This window comes from Pecten maximus, chromosome 7, assembly GCF_902652985.1.
Source record: "Pecten maximus chromosome 7, xPecMax1.1, whole genome shotgun sequence".
NCBI lineage: Eukaryota > Metazoa > Mollusca > Bivalvia > Pectinida > Pectinidae > Pecten > Pecten maximus.
In genome coordinates this window covers 6838246-6861234 of record NC_047021.1, presented here as the reverse complement: position 1 = coordinate 6861234, position 22989 = coordinate 6838246, and the positions used below count along the sequence as shown (strand labels likewise).

Below are 22989 nucleotides of genomic sequence, written 5' to 3'. Positions count from 1 at the left end.
AATGACCCTTCATAGAAAATATGTAATCAGGTTTTATACAGATATTTATATACCTCATTTGAACGAGAATTGACCTCATCAGGCTGAGAATAGAGCTGAATATGTATTGATGTGGATATTGTAGTGTTTATCAGAATGGTCTACAACAAAGACTGGATTAAAGAATGTTTTACTAGCTTTTCGCCATTTCACTAATGCCTGGTAATGGTACTGAAGTGTTTATATCATTAAAAGAGGCAGCAAATCTAAATATAAGGCAGATTATATAGAGAGAAACCAATGTTGTACAAACACACAGACAAAATCTTACACAAACACAAGCTTGACAAGTAATGTTTAAAGTCACCTAGATAAAGACATTAATTCCATTGTTTGTGCACGAACTGTGTGGTATTGGGATATGGTTGTACATCAATCCCCACACATTATTGTATTTTGTGTGGACTGAAGGCTAGGGATGACCATTAAGAGTTGTGTTGTTGCCTCCCACCAGACCAAATCCAGTCGCCCTGACGTATCAGTTGACCTCTAACCTTGTCTGAGCTATCGATGGTCAGATGGTCAATTGTCGGGATTTCACATTATCATGTCCAGAATGTCATGTTAACATTAATTAAAGTGTGATGGACGTCTGGACCAAACAAGTTATCAGCATCATATTTTGTGTCATAGAGATGTCCTTTGATAGTGTTGTCATCAAAACATGTAAATAGTAAGGGCCTTTAAACCAATGTATTGTTACTGTAAACAGAGTGTGTTGACTAATTACTGGATTGTGGGGATATGCTGTGGTTTAGATATGATATTAATCTGGTTAGTAACTTGGTCCTCTCTGTCACCACCATATTTAATTTTCATGTTGCAATGACAGTCTTTAATTGTGAGGTTTTTGAGTGATCCATTTCCTTCCCTATGTAGCGCTATCTTGGTGAATGTCGAGGACTTTTCCTGCCATTACATATTCTTGGTCTCCAGCTTAATGTACTATTAAATAATGCAAATCTTACAATGATCTGGGTTGAATTTGCGGTCACTGTATTGATGTCTCCTGTGGGGTTCTATTTTGTATCTGTAACTCCTTGTATATACTTTGTTGATCAATCCTGATTGTAAGCACTAACATATTATACCATTCATGTTGTCCTGTACAAACCATTGTTTTATGACTTAAAGTGGTGTATCTCTACTGATGATGGAGGTACATACCAGGTAAAGTGACAGTATCTTCTAATAGGCTGCTAAACACAGAGAAAACCAGTTGTGAAGCTCTCAAAAGTTCACTTCAACTAAAAAGAATATGAATGAAAACAATTCCTTTTTAAGGTCACTTTTGGAGTCATACTGTCAGAGTTAATTTCAAAGGATGTATTAATGTTTTTTTTAATTCATTGACACCAATTTTTTCAATACATATTGTATGTTTATGTCTGTGTAGATCAACCATGATTCTTAATTGTTGCCCAGGAAGTGTACTGTATAAAAATATCTCTCAGGAACTGAACTGTATAGAAGTCTCTCTGGAACTAAACTGTATAGAAGTCTCTCAGGCACTAAACTGTATAGAATTCTCTCAGGAACTAAACTGTATAGAAGTCTCTCAGGAACTAAACTGTATAGAACTCTCTCAGGAACTGAACTGTATAGAAGTCTCTCTGGAACTAAACTGTATAGAAGTCTCTCTGGAACTAAACTGTATAGAAGTCTCTCTGGAACTAAACTGTATAGAAGTCTCTCAGGAACTAAACTATATAGAAGTCTCTCTGAAACTAAACTGTATAGAAGTCTCTCAGGAACTAAACTGTATAGAACTCTCTCAGGAACTGAACTGTATAGAAGTCTCAGGAACTAAACTGTATAGAAGTCTCTCAGGAACTAAACTGTATAGAAGTCTCTCAGGAACTAAACTGTATAGAACTCTCTCAGGAACTAAACTGTATAGAACTCTCTCAGGAACTGAACGGTATAGAAATCTCTCAGGAACTAAACTATATAGAAGTCTCTCTGAAACTAAACTGTATAGAAGTCTCTCAGGAACTGAACGGTATAGAAATCTCTCTGGAACTAAACTGTATAGAAGTCTCTCAGGAACTAAACTGTATAGAAGTCTCTCTGGAACTAAACTGTATAGAAGTCTCTCAGGAACTAAACTGTATAGAAGTCTCTCAGGAACTAAACTGTATAGAAGTCTCTCAGGAACTAAACTGTATAGAACTCTCTCTGGAACTAAACTGTATAGAAGTCTCTCTGGAACTGAACTGTATAGAACTCTCTCAGGAACTAAACTGTATAGAAGTCTCTCACGAACTAAACTGTATAGAAGTCTCTCAGGAACTAAACTGTATAGAAGTCTCTCAGGAACTAAAATGTATAGAAGTCTCTCTGGAACTGAACTGTATAGAAGTCTCTCTGGAACTAAACTGTATAGAAGTCTCTCTGGAACTAAACTGTATAGAAGTCTCTCAGGAACTGAACTGTATAGAAGTCTCTCTGGAACTAAACTGTATAGAAGTCTCTCTGGAACTGAACTGTATAGAAGTCTCTCTGGAACTAAACTGTATAGAAGTCTCTCTGGAACTGAACTGTATAGAACTCTCTCTGGAACTAAACTGTATAGAAGTCTCTCTGGAACTAAACTGTATAGAAGTCTCTCTGGAACTAAACTGTATAGAAGTCTCTCTGGAACTAAACTGTATAGAAGTCTCTCAGGAACTAAACTGTATAGAAGTCTCTCAGGAACTAAACTGTATAGAAGTCTCAGGAACTAAACTGTATAGAAGTCTCAGGAACTAAACTGTATAGAAGTCTCTCAGGAACTAAACTGTATAGAAGTCTCTCAGGAACTAAACTGTATAGAAGTCTCAGGAACTAAACTGTATAGAAGTCTCTCAGGAACTAAACTGTATAGAAGTCTCTCAGGAACTAAACTGTATAGAAGTCTCTCAGGAACTAAACTGTATAGAACTCTCTCTGGAACTAAACTGTATAGAAGTCTCTCAGGAACTAAACTGTATAGAAGTCTCTCAGGAACTAAACTGTATAGAAGTCTCTCAGGAACTAAACTGTATAGAAGTCTCTCAGGAACTAAACTGTATAGAAGTCTCTCAGGAACTAAACTGTATAGAAGTCTCTCAGGAACTAAACTGTATAGAAGTCTCAGGAACTAAACTGTATAGAAGTCTCTCAGGAACTAAACTGTATAGAACTCTCTCTGGAACTAAACTGTATAGAAGTCTCTCAGGAACTAAACTGTATAGAAGTCTCAGGAACTAAACTGTATAGAAGTCTCTCAGGAACTAAACTGTATAGAAGTCTCTCAGGAACTAAACTGTATAGAAGTCTCTCAGGAACTGAACTGTAAAGAAATCTCTCTGGAACTGAACTGTATAGAAGTCTCTCAGGAACTGAACTGTATAGAAGTCTCTCAGGAACTAAACTGTATAGAAGTCTCTCTGGAACTGAACTGTATAGAAGTCTCTCAGGAACTGAACTGTAAAGAAGTCTCTCAGGAACTAAACTGTATAGAAGTCTCTCAGGAACTGAACTGTATAGAAGTCTCTCAGGAACTGAACTGTATAGAAGTCTCTCAGGAACTGAACTGTAAAGAAATCTCTCTGGAACTAAACTGTATAGAAGTCTCTCAGGAACTGAACTGTATAGAAGTCTCTCAGGAACTAAACTGTATAGAAGTCTCTCTGGAACTGAACTGTATAGAAGTCTCTCAGGAACTAAACTGTATAGAAGTCTCTCAGGAACTAAACTGTATAGAAGTCTCTCAGGAACTAAACTGTATAGAACTCTCTCTGGAACTAAACTGTATAGAAGTCTCTCAGGAACTAAACTGTATAGAAGTCTCTCAGGAACTAAACTGTATAGAAGTCTCTCTGGAACTAAACTGTATATAAGTCTCTCAGGAACTGAACTGTATAGAAGTCTCTCTGTAACTGAACTGTATAGAACTCTCTCAGGAACTAAACTGTATAGAAGTCTCTCTGGAACTAAACTGTATAGAAGTTTCTCAGGAACTAAACTGTATAGAAGTCTCTCAGGAACTAAACTGTATAGAAGTCTCAGGAACTAAACTGTATAGAAGTCTCTCTGGAACTGAACTGTATAGAACTCTCTCAGGAACTAAACTGTATAGAAGTCTCTCTGTAACTACTCTCAGGAACTAAACTGTATAGAAGTCTCTCAGGAACTGAACTGTATAGAAGTCTCTCTGTAACTGAACTGTATAGAAGTCTCTCAGGAACTGAACTGTATAGAAGTCTCTCAGGAACTGAACTGTATAGAAGTCTCTCTGGAACTGAACTGTATAGAACTCTCTCAGGAAATAAACTATATAGAAGTCTCTCAGGAACTAAACTCTATAGAAGTCTCTGGAACTAAACTGTATAGAACTCTCTCAGGAACTGAACTGTATAGAACTCTCTTTGGAACTAAACTGTATAGAAGTCTCTCAGGAACTAAACTGTATAGAAGTCTCTCAGGAACTAAACTGTATAGAAGTCTCTCAGGAACTAAACTGTATAGAAGTCTCTCAGGAACTAAACTGTATAGAAGTCTCTCAGGAACTGAAACTGTATAGAAGTCTCTCTGGAACTGAACTGTATAGAACTCTCTCTGGAACTGAAACTGTATAGAATTCTGTTACTGGAACTGAACTGTATAGAAATTTATTACTGGAACTGAACTGTAAAGAAATCTCTGTGGAATTGAACTGTATAGAAATCTATTACTGGAACCGAAATGTAAAGAAATCTATTACTGGAGCTGAACTGTATAGAAATCTCTGTCCAGAATGGAACTGTATAGAAATCTATAATTGGAACTGAACTGTATAGAAATCTATTACTGGAACTGAACTGTATAGAAATCTCTGTCCAGAATGGAACTGTATAGAAATCTGTCTCTGGAACAGAACTGTATAGAAATCTCTCTCTGGAACTGAACTGTATAAAAATCTCTGTCCAGAATGGAACTGTATAGAAATCTATAATTGGAACTGAACTGTATAGAAATCTATAATTGGAACTGAACTGTATAGAAATCTATTACTGGAACTGAACTGTATAGAAATCTCTGTCCAGAATGGAACTGTATAGAAATCTGTCTCTGGAACTGAACTGTATAAAAATCTCTGTCCAGAATGGAACTGTATAGAAATCTGTCTCTGGAACAGAACTGTATAGAAATCTATTACTGGAACTGAACTGTATAAAAATCTCTGTCCAGAATGGAACTGTATAGAATATCTCTCTTAAACTGAGCTTATAGAAATCTCTGAGGAACTGAGCTGTATAGAAATCTCTGTCTGGAACTGAACTGTATAGAAATCTCTCTCCAGAACTCGGCGTTACAGAGAAATTTGTCTTGAACTTGATGAATTGTAAGTTCTTCTTGTCTGGCCTAGCTTGCCTGCTAAATTTTCTGAAGAAGGAAACGAACTATTGCTTTGGGAACACTAAAATCTGCCACTAAGGAAAGTTGTAATTGTACTTTATCGTGTAACACACCCATCAAACAGGTGTGTTTATGATATGTATTGTACTTGACTCTGTATACAGCCCTTATGTCCTCACTGACATTAATGCCCTATGAAATTACTGTTTGGGGGAAAGATAATGGCATGTAACAACATAGTTAAACAATTCTGTTGCAAGTCATTTTCTCTAATAAATTTGCCATTACAATTTTGTGAAATTACACAACTGTGACAATACAGAACTACTTGAATAAGCACTTTGAAATGAAACGATATTGTGAGGAGACTACCATCAAACAGAACCAATGTCTTATTTGTGAATTTCTGGCAATGTGTATGAATAATTGATAGAGAAATAAGCTTGGGTAAATGGCCCTACCTAGTCCTCTTGTCTGGAATGTATTCTTTTACCGATATTTGTCACCTTGTCAAAATGTGAGTATATCTTAAAGGATAATGATTCTTACTAAAATGTTTATTTTTCATCATATATCATATATATATATATATATATATATAGCAATCATAATACGGAATTTCAGTTACCATGTTAGTATTTCATTTATATATATACTTAATAATATTCACCAATAATTCAACAAGTTTGTATTGGAGGACCTCTCGGATGAAAGAGTTACGCAAACCTGGATAAAGGTTTCATACTGCATAAACCAGAGTTATAGCCCCTTGTTTAATACTGTCAGTACATATCTTGTGAACTGTATGTACAGAATCACCTTTAATAATTTTTGAAGAATCATCAGAGTTATGGCCTCTTGTTACCATGTTTACACTGTCTCGAGTATAATATTGTGTACTGTATCACACATAATCACCAAACTGTCCAAGAATCGTCGCAGATAAAAAGCAGTTCCCTGCTCTGCTGTATATTTAGAATTATTACTTTACAGTGAACATCTTGTCTGAGACTGGTTACATTACAGTGAACATCTTGTCTGAGACTGGTTATACATTACAGTGAACATCTTATCTGAGACTGGTCATACATTACAGTGAACATCTTGTCTGAGACTGGTTACATTACAGTGAACATCTTGTCTGAGACTGGTCATACATTACAGTGAACATCTTGTCTGAGACTGGTTACATTACAGTGAACATCTTGTCTGAGACTGGTTACATTACAGTGAACATCTTGTCTGAGACTGGTTACATTACAGTGAACATCTTGTCTGAGACTGGTTATACATTACAGTGAACATCTTATCTGAGACTGGTCATACATTACAGTGAACAACTTGTCTGAGACTGGTCATACATTACAGTGAACATCTTGTCTGAGACTGGTTACATTACAGTGAACATCTTGTCTGAGACTGGTTATACATTACAGTGAACATCTTGTCTGAGACTGGTTATACATTACAGTGAACATCTTGTCTGAGACTGGTTACATTACAGTGAACATCTTGTCTGAGACTGGTTACATTACAGTGAACATCTTGTCTGAGACTGGTTATACATTACAGTGAACATCTTGTCTGAGACTGGTTACATTACAGTGAACATCTTGTCTGAGACTGGTTATACATTACAGTGAACATCTTGTCTGAGACTGGTTACATTACAGTGAACATCTTGTCTGAGACTGGTTACATTACAGTGAACATCTTGTCTGAGACTGGTTATACATTACAGTGAACATCTTGTCTGAGACTGGTTACATTACAGTGAACATCTTGTCTGAGACTGGTTATACATTACAGTGAACATCTTGTCTGAGACTGGTTACATTACAGTGAACATCTTGTCTGAGACTGGTTACATTACAGTGAACATCTTATCTGAGACTGGTTACATTACAGTGAACATCTTTGCTTGTTTCCTGTGTGACCTAATATGTTGAAATGTTTAATGGAAATAAAAGGATTGTATCTGTAGCAATCTAAATTACTTATTCAATATTCAATATGAACAACTTATGAAATTCCTTTGTTAAATTTGAGTATATGATTTATGTGATAAATTATCAAGATTTGGACATAGGTACTTTCTACAATAAAGCATAGCGTGATATAGTTTTCTGCTACAGAAATATCTGAGGAATAGTTTATTGTAGAATTAAATGGACAGAAATGGGGTAATTTGCAGCATTTATAATCACTGATGAGAAGAGATTGAGTAATATGTGAGTGCAGTCCTGGTCTCTGAGAATCACTTACACAGTAAAGCAAAGTATTTTATCACTGATTCACGAACGAAATGTGTACTCTTAAAATTGCCTTTATGGTTGGGAGATGAAATATCAGACAGATATTAATACCATTCATTTTCAATATAAAAAAACACCTAGAAGGCTGTAATGATACTACCGAAACCTGTTTGAATGGACAGACGCGGCTGATGATGGACGTCAGAGCTGCCATTCAGTTGATTTCGTCAGCAAATATTTCTCTATTAAGGAAAATCACTTGACTGCTCGAATAGGAAAACATGGGCCCAGATCATGATGTTTCCTTATTAGTTTGGACTAAACCAATCAGATGATAACTAGATCAGTGAGATGGTAATGAAGTGAAATTAACAGGGTATGTCTGTGAATAGGTCAGGCTAACGGGGGACGGAAACCCACTAAAAGCTTGTTGACAAACTAATCACATGTGTCCAGTGGTCAGGGATTGGAGGCTATAGTATACTGATAGGATCATACCGACTATTGTAACTCACGGTAACTCACCGCTAGCCAATTGGTACCAGTCAACATAGTATTTACAGATTTAATGAGAGAATACAACCCACCAACTTGATTTCAAGATATCGTCTGAAATATGCTGTCTGCTGAGAATTCCTGCTTGCATTAGAATCATGCAAGCAGTATTTTTCAGAATAGTCAGTTATTTTCACTTCAAACTTCAAAACACACAAAGATAATTACTTTGATAAATCATACCCTGATGAATTTGCAGCATGATCACAGCATAAATGCAGTATGAATGCAGCATGAATGAAGAATGGATGCAGTATGATGCATATTTTACCCCACTATATATTCTTATAGATGGTTGGTAACACACTTGCCTTTCACCTAGGCGGCCGGGGTTTAATTCCCCGATCAGACGTGGAGGTACGGGGTAACCTGCCCGACCATGTTGGTGTAAGAACCCTTGCATGCTTCAGTCTTGGCCATCAAGTGTAAATTATATAATTTGATAACTTGTTTCTTATTGTTGTAAATAAATAAAGGAGTATGTAAAAAGATATCTTACTCTCCTGAAAATGGTTGAGTTTCAGCACCTTTGGTGTGACCATGTCTCAAAGCCATTGATACAGGTTCAGGTTACACTGGTTATTATAGGCTTCATATTACAGATTGGAACCAGTATATCTTGGACATGTTCAAGTTCAGGTTGTTTTTTTTGGATAAAGGTCAAGGTCAGTGTTACTATTTTTAGCAGGACAGGTTGATGACACTTGCTTTAGCAATACCCAGTGTTAAGATAATATATTGATTACGATATCATGATCAAAGAATTAGTCTCCAAAACATGCACATGTATATTCTGATGAATGACCAAAGATTATATATTTGTAATTTAACTATACATGTAAACTGATGATTGTAATTGATAGGTTGACTGTGTTTTGTAATGTCCGTAATTATGTTGCTGGATATATGGATTAGGTTTATCAGTACAGGTAAATATCTCATTACCGATCTCCCAGGTAGATATCTCATTACCGATCTCCCAGGTAGATATCTCATTACCGATCTCCCAGGTAAATATCTCATTACCGATCTTCCAGGTAAATATCTCATTACCGATGTCCCAGGTAAATATCTCATTACCGATCTCCCAGATAGATATCTCATTACCGATCTCCCAGGTAAATATCTCATTACCGATGTCCCAGGTAAATATCTCATTACCGATGTCCCAGGTAAATATCTCATTACCGATGTCCCAGGTAAATATCTCATTACCGATCTCCCAGGTAAATATCTCATTACCGATCTCCCAGGTAAATATCTCATTACCGATCTCTCAGGTAGATATCTCATTACCGATCTCCCAGGTAAATATCTCATTACCGATGTCCCAGGTAAATATCTCATTACCGATCTCCCAGGTAAATATCTCATTACCGATCTCTCAGGTAGATATCTCATTACCGATGTCCCAGGTAAATATCTCATTACCGATCTCCTTGTGTAAAACCCTCATCAAGGTGAACTGTGTATTTACTACTCAGGTGTAATGAATCATTGCATGCTATAATCAGTTTGTGGAATATTTTGATTATTATGACTACATATAAATACTTTTTTGTTTGTTATTTATCAGTTACTGACCATGCAATATTGGGTTGATGTTTTGTTGGTTGATGTGTGAGATGATAACAGGGGACTGAATGACGTCATAATTACTGCTTATTACCGTTTCTCGGTGCTGAGCCAGATAAAGCTTTCAGGAGCTGTGTAAAGGAGAGAGCATGCATTGATAGCTAACAAACGTCAGATACAATACGTTTTATTGATGACCTGTGTATCTTCTCTTATTGACTGTGACTTCACCAATGTTGCAACTTGATCAGCAAATAATGAACGGAAGTGGCAGCAAAATAAAACATGATAGCTTAATTGAAAAATCGTGCCTTCCACGGTACATCCCAGTAGAACTCGGTACTAGCTAGCTCACAGTTGATAGATACAGGTAAAATACACCATCCTAAAGCTTATCACATCTACTCCAAGCTTAGCGTAGAGATAAGAAAAAAGAAACAGGAATTCTTCCTACCATTTCGTATGACATACTTTGATACATCGGACCACTGACGTTGCATTCTTAAACATGCTACATCACCAATGGAATATACAGGTGCTTCTTGAAAAGATGTATTAAAATGGTACGCACATCGTAGAAAAAATCTAATCCACACCATCAAATGGTACACACAGCATACACAAATCTAATCCACACCATCAAATGGTACACACAGCATACAAAAATACCTAATCCACACCATCAAATGGTACCCACAGCATAGAAAATATCTAATCCACACCATCAAATGATACACACAGCATACAAAAATACCTAATCCACACCATCAAATTGTACCCACAATATAGTCTGGTAACAGTGGTATAAACAGAAATCTTGTATAAAGCTCCTGTTAGAAGTCTGGTTGATAGAGTTTATTAAAACAATAAAATGCCTACATTGGAAAGTTATTGTCCTTTAATTCTCACAGGATTACAGCCAGATAGAGTAATCCACGTTACAGCCAGATAGAGTAATCCACATTACAGCCAGATAGAGTAATCCACGTTACAGCCAGATAGAGTAATCCACGTTACAGCCAGATAGAGTAATCCACGTTACAGCCAGATATAGTAATCCACGTTACAGCCAGATAGAGTAATCCACGTTACAGCCAGATAGAGTAATCCACGTTACAGCCAGATAGAGTAATCCACGTTGCAGCCAGATAGAGTAATCCACGTTACAGCCAGATAGAGTAATCCACGTTACAGCCAGATAGAGTAATCCACGTTACAGCCAGATAGAGTAATCCATGTTACAGCCAGATAGAGTAATCCACGTTACAGCCAGATAGAGTAATCCACATTACAGCCATATATAGTAATTCACGTTACAGCCAGATAGAGTAATCCACGTTACAGCCAGATAGAGTAATCCACGTTACAGCCAGATAGAGTAATCCACGTTACAACCAGATAGAGTAATCCACGTTACAGCCAGATAGAGTAATCCACGTTACAGCCAGATATAGTAATTCACGTTACAGCCAGATAGAGTAATCCATGTTACAGCCAGATAGAGTAATCCACGTTACAGCCAGATATAGTAATCCACGTTACAGCCAGATAGAGTAATCCACGTTACAGCCAGATAGAGTAATCCACGTTACAGTCAGATAGAGTAATCCACGTTACAGCCAGATAGAGTAATCCATGTTAGCGCATCATGATTGATTTGTCTGCAGTGCTGAGACATTTATATAACCATAACATTCCAAAATAAGCACTTTAATACTTACGTTCCATTTTGAATTAAAATATTTCTTAAAATCATCCTTTAACAGTGTTAGCATGTTCCAAAGTCAAATTTTGCACTGTCAATAGGACATGTTCCTGAGATGTAGCACAAATTTTCGTGCCATCAAAAATACACTTCATATTGTCATATCAGACAAAACGATGTCATTAAGTGACAATTAAACATCACAAACATGTTGATAACGCAGAGCAAAAGGATATATCAATCTTTATATCCATGGATATTTAATTTAGAACTTGATATACATGAACATTTAACACAGCTTGAACTTTATATCCTCGGAAATTTTAGTTTAGAGCGTGATATCCAAAGAAATTTAATACAAAGATTTGTATCTATGGAAATTTAATATAGAGCTTTGTATCTATGGAAATTTAATATAGAGCTTTGTACAGACCCTGAAGCATTTAACATTCCCTCAAACGCGTTTACGTTGCGTTTGCGTTCCTTTCGTTTTGTTTCGTTTGCGCTTCGTTTCGTCGAGCGTTTTTCGTTTGCGTTTGCGTTTTGCGCTCATTTCCGTTCGTTTGCGTTTGCGTTTGCGTTTAGGTGCCTTTGCGTTTGCGTGCGTTTGCGTTTTGCGTTTCCTTTCGTTTGCGTTTCGTCTGCCGGATGTAATTCACTGTTAGAATTGACAACAGTTGAGTACGCATGCGCGTGTAAAACTAAAAGTGGAGCCAGCTGCTGGGTGTGGCACGACGATTATCCGTGTTCGGGAAAGCCTCGATATATATCTATTTTAGCTACCTGTACTTACTTACCGTGAGTGCCGCTATTGTCCTTTTAATTCATTATGGATTCATCGCTGTGTTAATGGTTAATTGACGGAATTGGAAAAATATTAGTCTTAATCTTAGTGAACAAGTTATTTGTTTTGACATAAATATAATACTTTTACAATTTTCTTGTTTCAGGTATCCCATGGCTGTAATACGATTGCAGAAAATCGGACCAAATTTCTAACCAGTTGCTGCAGCTTTCTTACTTGTGTACGGCCTGAGCTAATCTGGCTATTTATCACTTTTGATAAATACTTTATACCTATATCCGTTAACATATTTTGACATATTTACCCGGTAGCGTTCTAATAAATTTCCAAATACGCAGACATATATATATCACATGTACATGTATATCTGATCGATTTCATAAATACGTCTTTGCTAATATAATGGGACACATCAGAGACTCAATTTACGTCCGTAAACAGTTGTGTATCGTACAATATTTTTGTTGAATACAACGAGATACACATTTAATCACACATTTTTTTATCGTGTACAGTAGCAGATTGATAATTTTCTGAACAGCAGGTATACATAGTGTAACATTTTGACGATTTTCTAAATATAACCAGAGACTTGTACAAGTCTCTGATATAACTAACTTCTCATCAACAAGATAATTGACATGTAATTAGTGTCATCTTGACCAGCAGAGGTTGTGTATTGTAACTAACTAGGGCAGTGGCAAAATCAGATTCTTTCAACAATAACATAGTGCATGAATTTTTGCTTCTTATGAAATTTTCTCTTCACAAATGGACGACGGACATCCAAACGGTAACAAATTCAGGCTGTACCGTGGATAATTAAAGTAGTGGATATCCATGGCAAGGACACAACGTCATACATCGACCCCCCAAACAAAAATCAAATTAAAAATATCTGTCGAAAGTAACAGTGTTAAATATTATCTTATATTTTTGTATTATTTTGGACCAACGATGTATAACGTAATATCAATGATACGTAAGGTGCTGATATCGAGTCTACTGTGTGTGTAATAAATAAGCATCTTGAGTATTTGTTTGCTCCAAGCCCGGTCCCGTACCTGTACCCGAATCAGATCTAACAGTTTGATAAGGGCTGGAGGCGTTGGTTAGACAGGTACTCTACTTACCTGTCAAGCACTCGTGTTCTGTCAAGACATTATCCACGGGTGGCCCAATTAGCCATGTGCAAGTGTCGGGTATATGTCCGGTAGACATTCCGTTCTGACCAAATGTAATTTTGATAGAGATGGCGCTTTCGTAAATGCAGCAAGCTATTTATATAACCTCAAATATGATATATAATTGTTAGTTTGGTATTATTTGTAAAAGGGGGTAATTTTACATCCATATCGGACGATTCACTATTAAAATGGGGGACATTATACAACTCACAAACATAATGGTTCTATTTTGCGACATCGATCATATTATACTCACAAAATGCACGATGTTTATTATCAATTAACAAGGAAGATCAGCAAATTAATGTGTTCTGATGTTTTTATGTTCTATCCGTCCGTGGGTCCAAGTTTTTAATCTTGATTGAAATTCATAGAAAATCTAGATTTAACCAGAGACCTATATTTATTATATAGGTCTCTGATTTAACTGTGGCTGAAAACTGACGTACAATGAACATCGATACATTAAGACATTCACGATGATATTTACAGCTAGCAAAGCTATAATATTGATTAAATCCAATACGACTAATTTAACAGATGACGGGTATCCTTTCCAACTCGTATCCGTCAACCTATAAAGATGTGGCCACATTTACACACAAAAATAACGTCTGAGTAACTTGTTCCTATTATTTTCAGATTTGGAATATATATGTATTTCAGTTTTTGACAAAGCTATCAAATCATTGTTTTAAATGACACATGCGCAGTCAATATCAAACAACAATGTATTTACCTGCAAGTTATTCATCTGACCGAAATTACATTGTGACTGCTTCCACTCCTTCTACATATTATCTATTTAACAGGTTTTACGTCCTCTGTACAACAACCTCACGATCTTTCAACTGACGAAATTATGACGACATCCTCTTGCTAGTCATGGGTTAATCCAAATTTCTACTTCTGGAATTCTTTCGAGAATTCTATATCCCTGATATATGATTTTACATATTATTACCTAAAATAAAATAACCTTTTGGTTCCCATTCTTTTATATTGGTCTGGAGCTACTACAATTATATCACATATTTAGTCTGTAGTGATATAACAAATTATTGTATCAAGAAAATTGTCAAAATATCACACGATACATATACTGTTATATTAAAAAATATATACATAGTTCAACTACATCATATATGAACCGAAAGAAACCGCAAAATGAACTGTAAAAGGAAATATAACGAAAACGAAAGTGAGAGATTGTGATGTCACAACTGGTAGGTGATCGCAATATGGCAGGCGTAAAAACGCCTCCATAAAAATAGTCCTACGATATGTTCGTCCTGTTCTGTTTAATGAATTATTAGAATGTGACCCACTATTGTATATATACGTCCCCTTATAAAGAGAAAGTTACCAACATGGACAATACAAGTACATCCCGTTTTCTTTATGTTTCACAAACCTATAAACATGCTAACGATACACATGTCTGTTTCTATTCAGGAAATTATCAAAATGGTCCATGATACATATGTGTCTCTGTACGATATTTACGTCCATTTGATTTCGAAAATAATCAAAATGTTACAAGATATCTGTACGTCCTGTTATATTATGAATATTGTCAAAATTTTACATATATCAGTGTGTATGTGTGTAAATCAAACAAGATAGCCAGGCTCGTTACGGCTAGATACAGGTAAGACAACTGCATCTGATTGGATTTTCTGCAGACGTATTTCAGCCACGGGATACCTGAAACAAGAGAATTGAAACACTGTGATATTTACGTAAAACAAATAAAACATTATGAATTTGCTCACCAAGACAATTATTTGTCCGGGCAGGCCAGTTAAACAGGATTTTAAAGTCAATCAGACGTGTGGCTACATTGTAGATGAAAATATATACTTCCATCATTTATTAGAACGTCAACACATTATCATTTTATTTCTTGTTCATTGCTAAGGAGTGTGGGAGTTTTTTTCACTCAAAACATACAGTTTTAATACATTTTACTATGACTATTGACTATACATTGTACACGTACATGTACATATACCGACTAAAGTACGCCATCGTCTGATTGTGTACTTTAGTACGTGTGTAGTCTTGTTTAATTAATAATCGAACAGATAACAGCATCACATGTGTTACGAAAAAGTCCATGTACATGTAGCAACTATATAACATGCAGTAACCAATCAGGAACGATCCTCGTCTCTCGGGCCTTGACTGACACGCTGGTCTTCAGAGCGTTACCAATGAAAAAGTTACGTACGGACAGTCTGATCGGGGAGTGACATCCACGGGAACTGATTAATATTATGAAAAATCCAAAGAAATAATATGATTGTAGACTTATATTTCATGAAGATAGGGAAACAGGGATAAAAGTTACTGCAGTTCTCTTCATGTATTTTTACAAATTTTCAGTGAATTACTGACTTCGCGAGATACAAGTCGGAAGTTTAAAAAAAAAAATGACCCGTTTATTACTTTTAATGCTACTTTCTCCATGTCTTAAAAAGGTTCAGAGAAGAATTATCCAAATGTTTCTGATGTGTTTTGACCTCATATTTATAATTTTATTATTTTCCCCCCTAAAATGCAGATGCAAAATCACACACTATCCGATTAGATTTTCAGTAGTGCCGCGAAATATATTAAGATAGTGTTTTGGAATAGTAATATATATGTGCAAAACGATAATATGTTATATGAGACGACTTTCAGTTGTAAAAGAAAAAATGAAATGATAACGATATCCGTAGAATCCAAGCACCGATATTATTTGTAAGTGCCGGATCACTTAACGACCGGACTCCGGATCGGTAACTACGATGAAGATTTGCTTTTCCGGTCTCATTCATAACTGTCAGTTTTGGTTTTTCGTTTTGCGCTTTGCGTTTGCGTTTATCGTCGAGCGTTTTGCGTTTTGCGTTTTCCGTTTTGCGTTTACGGAAACGCGTTTTTCGTTTTTCGTTGAGCGTTTTGCATTTGCGTTTAGTAGCGTTTGCGTTTGGTTTTCCCAATTCGTTTTGCGTTTCGTCCGCGTTTGGAGGGAACGTTAAATGCTTCAGGGTCTGTATCTATGGAAATTTAATATAGAGCTTTGTTTTCATGTAAATTTAATACAGAGCTTTGTATCCATGAATTCAATACGGAGCTCTGTACAAAATTAATACAAGTGTATCCATGGGAATTCAATTTAGAGCTTGATATCTATGGAAGTTTTATACAGAGCTTTGTATTTATGGAAATTTAATATAGAGCTCTGTATCTATGGAAATTTAATATAGAGTTCTGTATCTATGGAAATTTAATTTAGAGTTCTGTATCTATGGAAATTTAATATAGAGCTCTGTATCTATGGAAATTTAATTTAGAGCTTGATATCCATGGAAATTTACTACTGAGCTTTATATTCATGGCAATTTAGTACAGAGCTTTATATCCATGAAAATTTAATTTAGAGCTTGATATCTATGGAAATTTACTACTGAGCTTTATATTCATGGCAATTTAGTACAGAGCTTTATATCCATGAAAATTTAATTTAGAGCTTGATATCTATGGAATTTTAATACAGAACTTTGTATCCATGGAAATTTAATACAGAGCTTTATATATCCATAGAAATCTAATACTGAGCTTTATATATCCATGGAAATTTAATATAGAGTTTTGTGACATGACACAAAAGAAGAATGCAAAAAGAAAATGTGTAATTATATTACCAATAAAACAGATTGTCATTTTTTTTTTGCATTTTTGATGATACTGCTGTTTGATTAAGAAATCTTTCTTCCTTTTTTTCCACAGATTCTAAAGAGCTCTTTTCAAATAATCCAGGAACAATCAGGAAGTGCCACAGAAAATAAAAAAGATGGAAGCTTTTAAGGTAAATCAAGCTGTGAATGACATATTTGCTTTGAAGACAGAATATTACTCTTGACAATGCACAGTGATCAGGATCTCGCTCTACCTCCTAGACGGATGTCAGACTTGGGTAATTTGACAAAGCCTTAATGATGTGGTACAGTAATGTCAGATAAAATTGGTGCAGGAACAAAATATGTGTAAGTGATCAAAAGGCAAAAAAATGTTTATAAAGGCACAGGAATATGCTGTAGCTGATAACTAGCCTGGCCAGAAAGGTCAAATGTCACATTCATTATCCATCATACTCATTAAGGAAACCTGTCTAAACATTAGCCTGGTTGAGGCAGAAATCTGTCTAGAAAGACCATTGATCACTGTCTAAGTAAGTTCCCTGTAAATGTGCATTCCCATGTCTCCTTAGTTAGATAGAAAATCATTGCACTTATATAGTGCATTCTTTGTTACTTGAGGCATTTCTCCAATTGCCTGATGATGGTATGGCTACAAAACCTAGTGTAATAGCTGACAACCAAATCTCAATTAGATGTACTAGTTTTCCATATTCATGCCTTTTCCATTCTCATTATAAAGGAAGCTATTGAAGAAGATATTCCCCGGATGATACTTTCATTAAAATCAAATTAAAGAAGTATTGTGTGGGAGTGCTAGATAGCATCTAAAGTGAATCTGACAAAAGTCATAGTTGTTTTATTATATGTTTCAAATCCTGTTCTAGAGCATTATAACACTAATGTTCTACCTGTAGGATAGACTTTTTAAGGATTTCTTATTCAATATTTATTTAAATATTTCTGAATTGAGACAGGGAGTTCTCTAGCTTGTTAAACATTGTTAGAATTCTTCTGTTAAACTGATGTTTAGATCAAGGTATTCATTACCTATGGACTGAGGTGTGATTAGCCATCGAGTAAATCTAAGTAACTATGGACCAAGGTCTAATTAGTCGTAATCCAAGGTCTTCAGTAACTATGGACCAAGGTCTAATTAGTCGTAACCCAAGGTCTTCAGTAACTATGGACCGAGGTATAATTAGTCATAGAGTAAATCTCAGTAACTATGGACCAAGGTCTAATTAGTCATAGAGTAAATCTCATTAACTATGGACCAAGGTCTAATTAGTCGTAACCCAAGGTCTTCAGTAACTATGGACCAAGGTCTAATTAGTCGTAACCCAAGGTCTTCAGTAACTATGGACCAAGGTCTAATTAGTCGTAACCCAAGGTCTTCAGTAACTATGGACCGAGGTCTAATTAGTCATAGAGTAAATCTCAGTAACTATGGACCAAGGTCTAATTAGTCGTAACCCAAGGTCTTCAGTAACTATGGACCGAGGTCTAATTAGTCATAGAGTAAATCTCAGTAACTATGGACCAAGGTCTAATTAGTCATAGAGTAAATCTCAGTAACTATGGACCGAGGTCTAATTAGCCTTAGAGTAAATCTCAGTAACTATGGACCGAGGTCTAATTAGCCATAGAGTAAATCTCAGTAACTATGGACCAAGGTCTAATTAGTTATAGAGTAAATCTCGGTAACTATGGACCAAGGTCTAATTAGTCATAGAGTAAATCTCGGTAACTATGGACCAAGGTCTAATTAGTCATAGAGTAAATCTCAGTAACTATGGACCGAGGTCTAATTAGTCATAGAGTAAATCTCAGTAACTATGGACCAAGGTCTAATTAGTCATAGAGTAAATCTTGGTAACTATGGACCAAGGTCTAATTAGTTATAGAGTAAATCTCAGTAACTATGGACCAAGGTCTAATTAGTCATAGAGTAAATCTCATTAACTATGGACCAATGTCTAATTAGTCATAGAGTAAATCTCAGTAACTATATGGACCAAGGTCTAATTAGTCATAGAGTAAATCTCAGTAATATGGACCAAGGTCTAATTAGTCATAGAGTAAATCTCAGTAACTATGGACCAAGGTCTAATTAGTCATAGAGTAAATCTTGGTAACTATGGACCAAGGTCTAATTAGTTATAGAGTAAATCTCAGTAACTATGGACCAAGGTCTAATTAGTCATAGAGTAAATCTCAGTAACTATGGACCGAGGTCTAATTAGCCATAGAGTAAATCTCAGTAACTATGGACCGAGGTCTAATTAGCCATAGAGTAAATCTCAGTAACTATGGACCAAGGTCTAATTAGTCATAGAGTAAATCTCAGTAACTATGGACCGAGGTCTAATTAGCCATAGAGTAAATCTCAGTAACTATGGACCGAGGTCTAATTAGCCATAGAATAAATCTCAGTAACTATGGACCAAGGTCTAATTAGTCATAGAGTAAATCTCAGTAACTATGGACCGAGGTCTAATTAGTCATAGAGTAAATCTCAGTAACTATGGACCAAGGTCCAATTAGTCATAGAGTAAATCTTGGTAACTATGGACCAAGGTCTAATTAGTTATAGAGTAAATCTCAGTAACTATGGACCAAGGTCTAATTAGTCATAGAGTAAATCTCATTAACTATGGACCAATGTCTAATTAGTCATAGAGTAAATCTCAGTAACTATATGGACCAAGGTCTAATTAGTCATAGAGTAAATCTCAGTAATATGGACCAAGGTCTAATTAGTCATAGAGTAAATCTTGGTAACTATGGACCAAGGTCTAATTAGTCATAGAGTAAATCTCAGTAACTATGGACCAAGGTCTAATTAGTCATAGAGTAAATCTCAGTAACTATGGACCGAGGTCTAATTAGTCAATAGTAAATCTCAGTAACTATGGACCAAGGTCTAATTAGCCATATAGTAAAACTCAGTAACTATGGACCAATGTCTAATTAGTCGTAGCCTGAGTAAATGTGTTCTGAGGTCTGAGTACCTTTAGACTGAAGTCATTGACCCTGTAGAACAAGGTCTGTGTTTCTGTAGACAGAGGTCTGATTATTTGCATATCTGCATGAACCTTGGTCTGTGTATCTCATTGAGTGGACCGATGTCCGGTGTCTGAAGTCAGAGTATCTGAACACCTGAAGTCTGAGGACTATGGACTTAGTGTATCTTAGTACATATAGACTGGGGTTGGAGTATTTGTGAATTGAGGTCTTTGTATGTATAGACCTCTGAGGTCTGAATATATGTGGACTGAGGTCTTGGTATCTATAAACTGAGGTCTGAATATCTGTTTACCAAGGTCTAAGTTACCTGTGGACGGAGATTTGGGTACCTGTGGACCAAGGTTCATGTATCTGTGTACCAAGGTCAGTGTATTTGTGTACCAAGGTCAGTGTATCTGTATAACAAGGTCAGTGTATATGTGGACCAAGGTCAATGTATCTGTGTACCAAGGTCAGTGTATTTGTGTACCAAGGTCAGCGTATCTGTATAACAAGGTCAGTGTATCTGTGGACCAAGGTCAGTGTATCTGTGTACCAAGGTCAGTGTATTTGTGTACCAAGGTCAGCGTATCTGTATAACAAGGTCAGTGTATCTGTGGACCAAGGTCAGTGTATCTGTGTACCAAGGTCAGTGTATTTGTGTACCAAGGTCAGTGTATCTGTATAACAAGGTCAGTGTATCTGTAAACCAAGGTCAGTGTATCTGTGAACCATGCATGGTCTTAGCTTGTGTACCAAGGTAAGTGTATCTGTACCGAGGTCAGTGTATTTGTCTGATTACCTTTGGACTGAGGCAGAGTATCTTTGGACCAAGGTCTGAGTATCTTTGGACCAAGGTCTGAGTATCTGTGGACCAAGGTCAGAGTATCTGTGGACCAAGGTCATAGTATCTGTGGACCAAGGTCATAGTATCTGTGGACCAAGGTCAGAGTATCTGTGGACCAAGGTCAGAGTATCTGTGGACCAAGGTCAGAGTATCTGTGGACCAAGGTCAGAGTATCTGTGGACCAAGGTCAGAGTATCTGTGGACCAAGGTCAGAGTATATGTGGACCAAGGTCAGAGTATCTGTGGACCAAGGTCAGAGTATCTGTGGACCAAGGTCAGAGTATCTGTGGACCAAGGTCAGAGTATCTGTGGACCAAGGTCAGTGTATCTGTGGACCAAGGTCATAGTATCTGTGGACCAAGGTCAGAGTATATGTGGACCAAGGTCAGAGTATATGTGGACCAAGGTCAGAGTATCTGTGGACCAAGGTCATAGTATCTGTGGACCAAGGTCATAGTATCTGTGGACCAAGGTCAGAGTATATGTGGACCAAGGTCAGAGTATCTGTGGACCAAGGTCAGAGTATATGTGGACCAAGGTCAGAGTATCTGTGGACCAAGGTCAGAGTATCTGTGGACCATTGTGCGAGAATCTCAATTATAGTAGACAGGGGTCTGAGTAACTACAAAATCTGTATAGTTCAAAGCAATCTGATATATCATTAATTTGTCTGAATTTACCCGGTATTGATGCCATCTTTACTTGTTGTTTGAACTTATTTCTCCAACTTTAGTGTCATCTTTTATAGTTAGTACTTTTGTCAGATGAGTTGAAATCTATTTGATGCAAATTAATCATTTTTTTCCCTTATCAAAGACAGCCTTAATTTCTCTAGAGGCTAACTATTTTCTGTCATCCAACTGATGGTTCTTGATATTAACGTTTCTAGAATCCAATGTCCAGCTTGGGAATTCCTGTTTGTGAAGGCTATAGTGGGCCTATAGCTGCAGGGACACATTACCCAATCAGATAAGCTCAATTTATTAAACTGTGACCATGTGATCAGTTTGTGTCAGTACAATCTGGTGCTGACATACAGATTGGTTTTTGGTAACGTGCATTCGACCTGAGGAATCTCATGTAAAAGTAGCTGTTCTAATGAAATTGGAGCATAAGGCATCAGTGATCAACCTCACGAGTGGTCCTTAATAGTTCGTTGACAGAAAGTGACAACTCATGAAAGTTTTTGCAATGATTAATTTTCAGATAGAATGACAATATTTTTTATACTGTCTTTATAAATTTGTTATCATGCAAAAAGCATAATTGTAATGAAATTGAAATCAATTTTTTAAGGAAGCAAAAAAAAGGGAGGCAGAATTCTAAAGATAGAACCTTCAATTACGTCGCTGACAATTTCTAATTTACGACTTTATTGGTCTGATATGGTTTTACATTGCCCTGAAATTTGAACAGATTTTCAAATACATCAGTGAACTATATCTAGGTTGATGGGTAAGATCTGAGGAACTTTAACAGCCATCTGATTTTTTTTCGTACCTTTGTTGACTGAGGAACTTTAACAGCTATCTAATTTTTTTCGTACTGTTGTCGACTATATTCAACATAAGAATGTGCTGCACTCTTCCCAATTGTCGATAATAGTTGACACAATCTCAAGGTACCTCTTCCCCATTCGACTTTAGTCAACAGGCTAAGCTTACATTATTTAAGTGTTGCTTTGTTGAAAACAACACCTGACATAAATAATACAATTATCCAATACAATGACATATAAAAGGTGTTCAAGCCTTTCAAAACTGATATTTTGGTTCCTAAATGTGTGTTCACTTCATTCAGGTTTACATATTTTCCATCAGAGAAGTAGGTGATATTTTTATCAAACATTGTTTTTGTAAACGGTATGGCAGTTTGCTACATTTTCACTTTAGATATTACTGTTTAGCACATTGCATAGTGGTCTATGCCAAAGCTAGATCTAATTTAGTAGAAAAATTCTCCATA

General features: G+C 36.2%; 2 protein-coding genes across 2 annotated transcripts in view; both read left to right on the top strand.

Annotated features, from left to right (window-relative positions):
* The window catches only part of LOC117331455 (general transcription factor 3C polypeptide 1-like), a 429349-nt gene that overhangs the window by 144260 nt on the left and 262100 nt on the right, over positions 1–22989 (top strand). The gene's annotated exons all lie outside the window — the stretch shown is intronic.
* The window catches only part of LOC117331456 (FMRFamide receptor-like), a 324895-nt gene that overhangs the window by 73887 nt on the left and 228019 nt on the right, over positions 1–22989 (top strand). The window contains exon 3 of the mRNA XM_033890177.1: positions 17260–17338. The gene's annotated coding sequence lies outside the window, so the exon portion shown is untranslated. The remainder of the gene's footprint in view (positions 1–17259; positions 17339–22989) is intronic.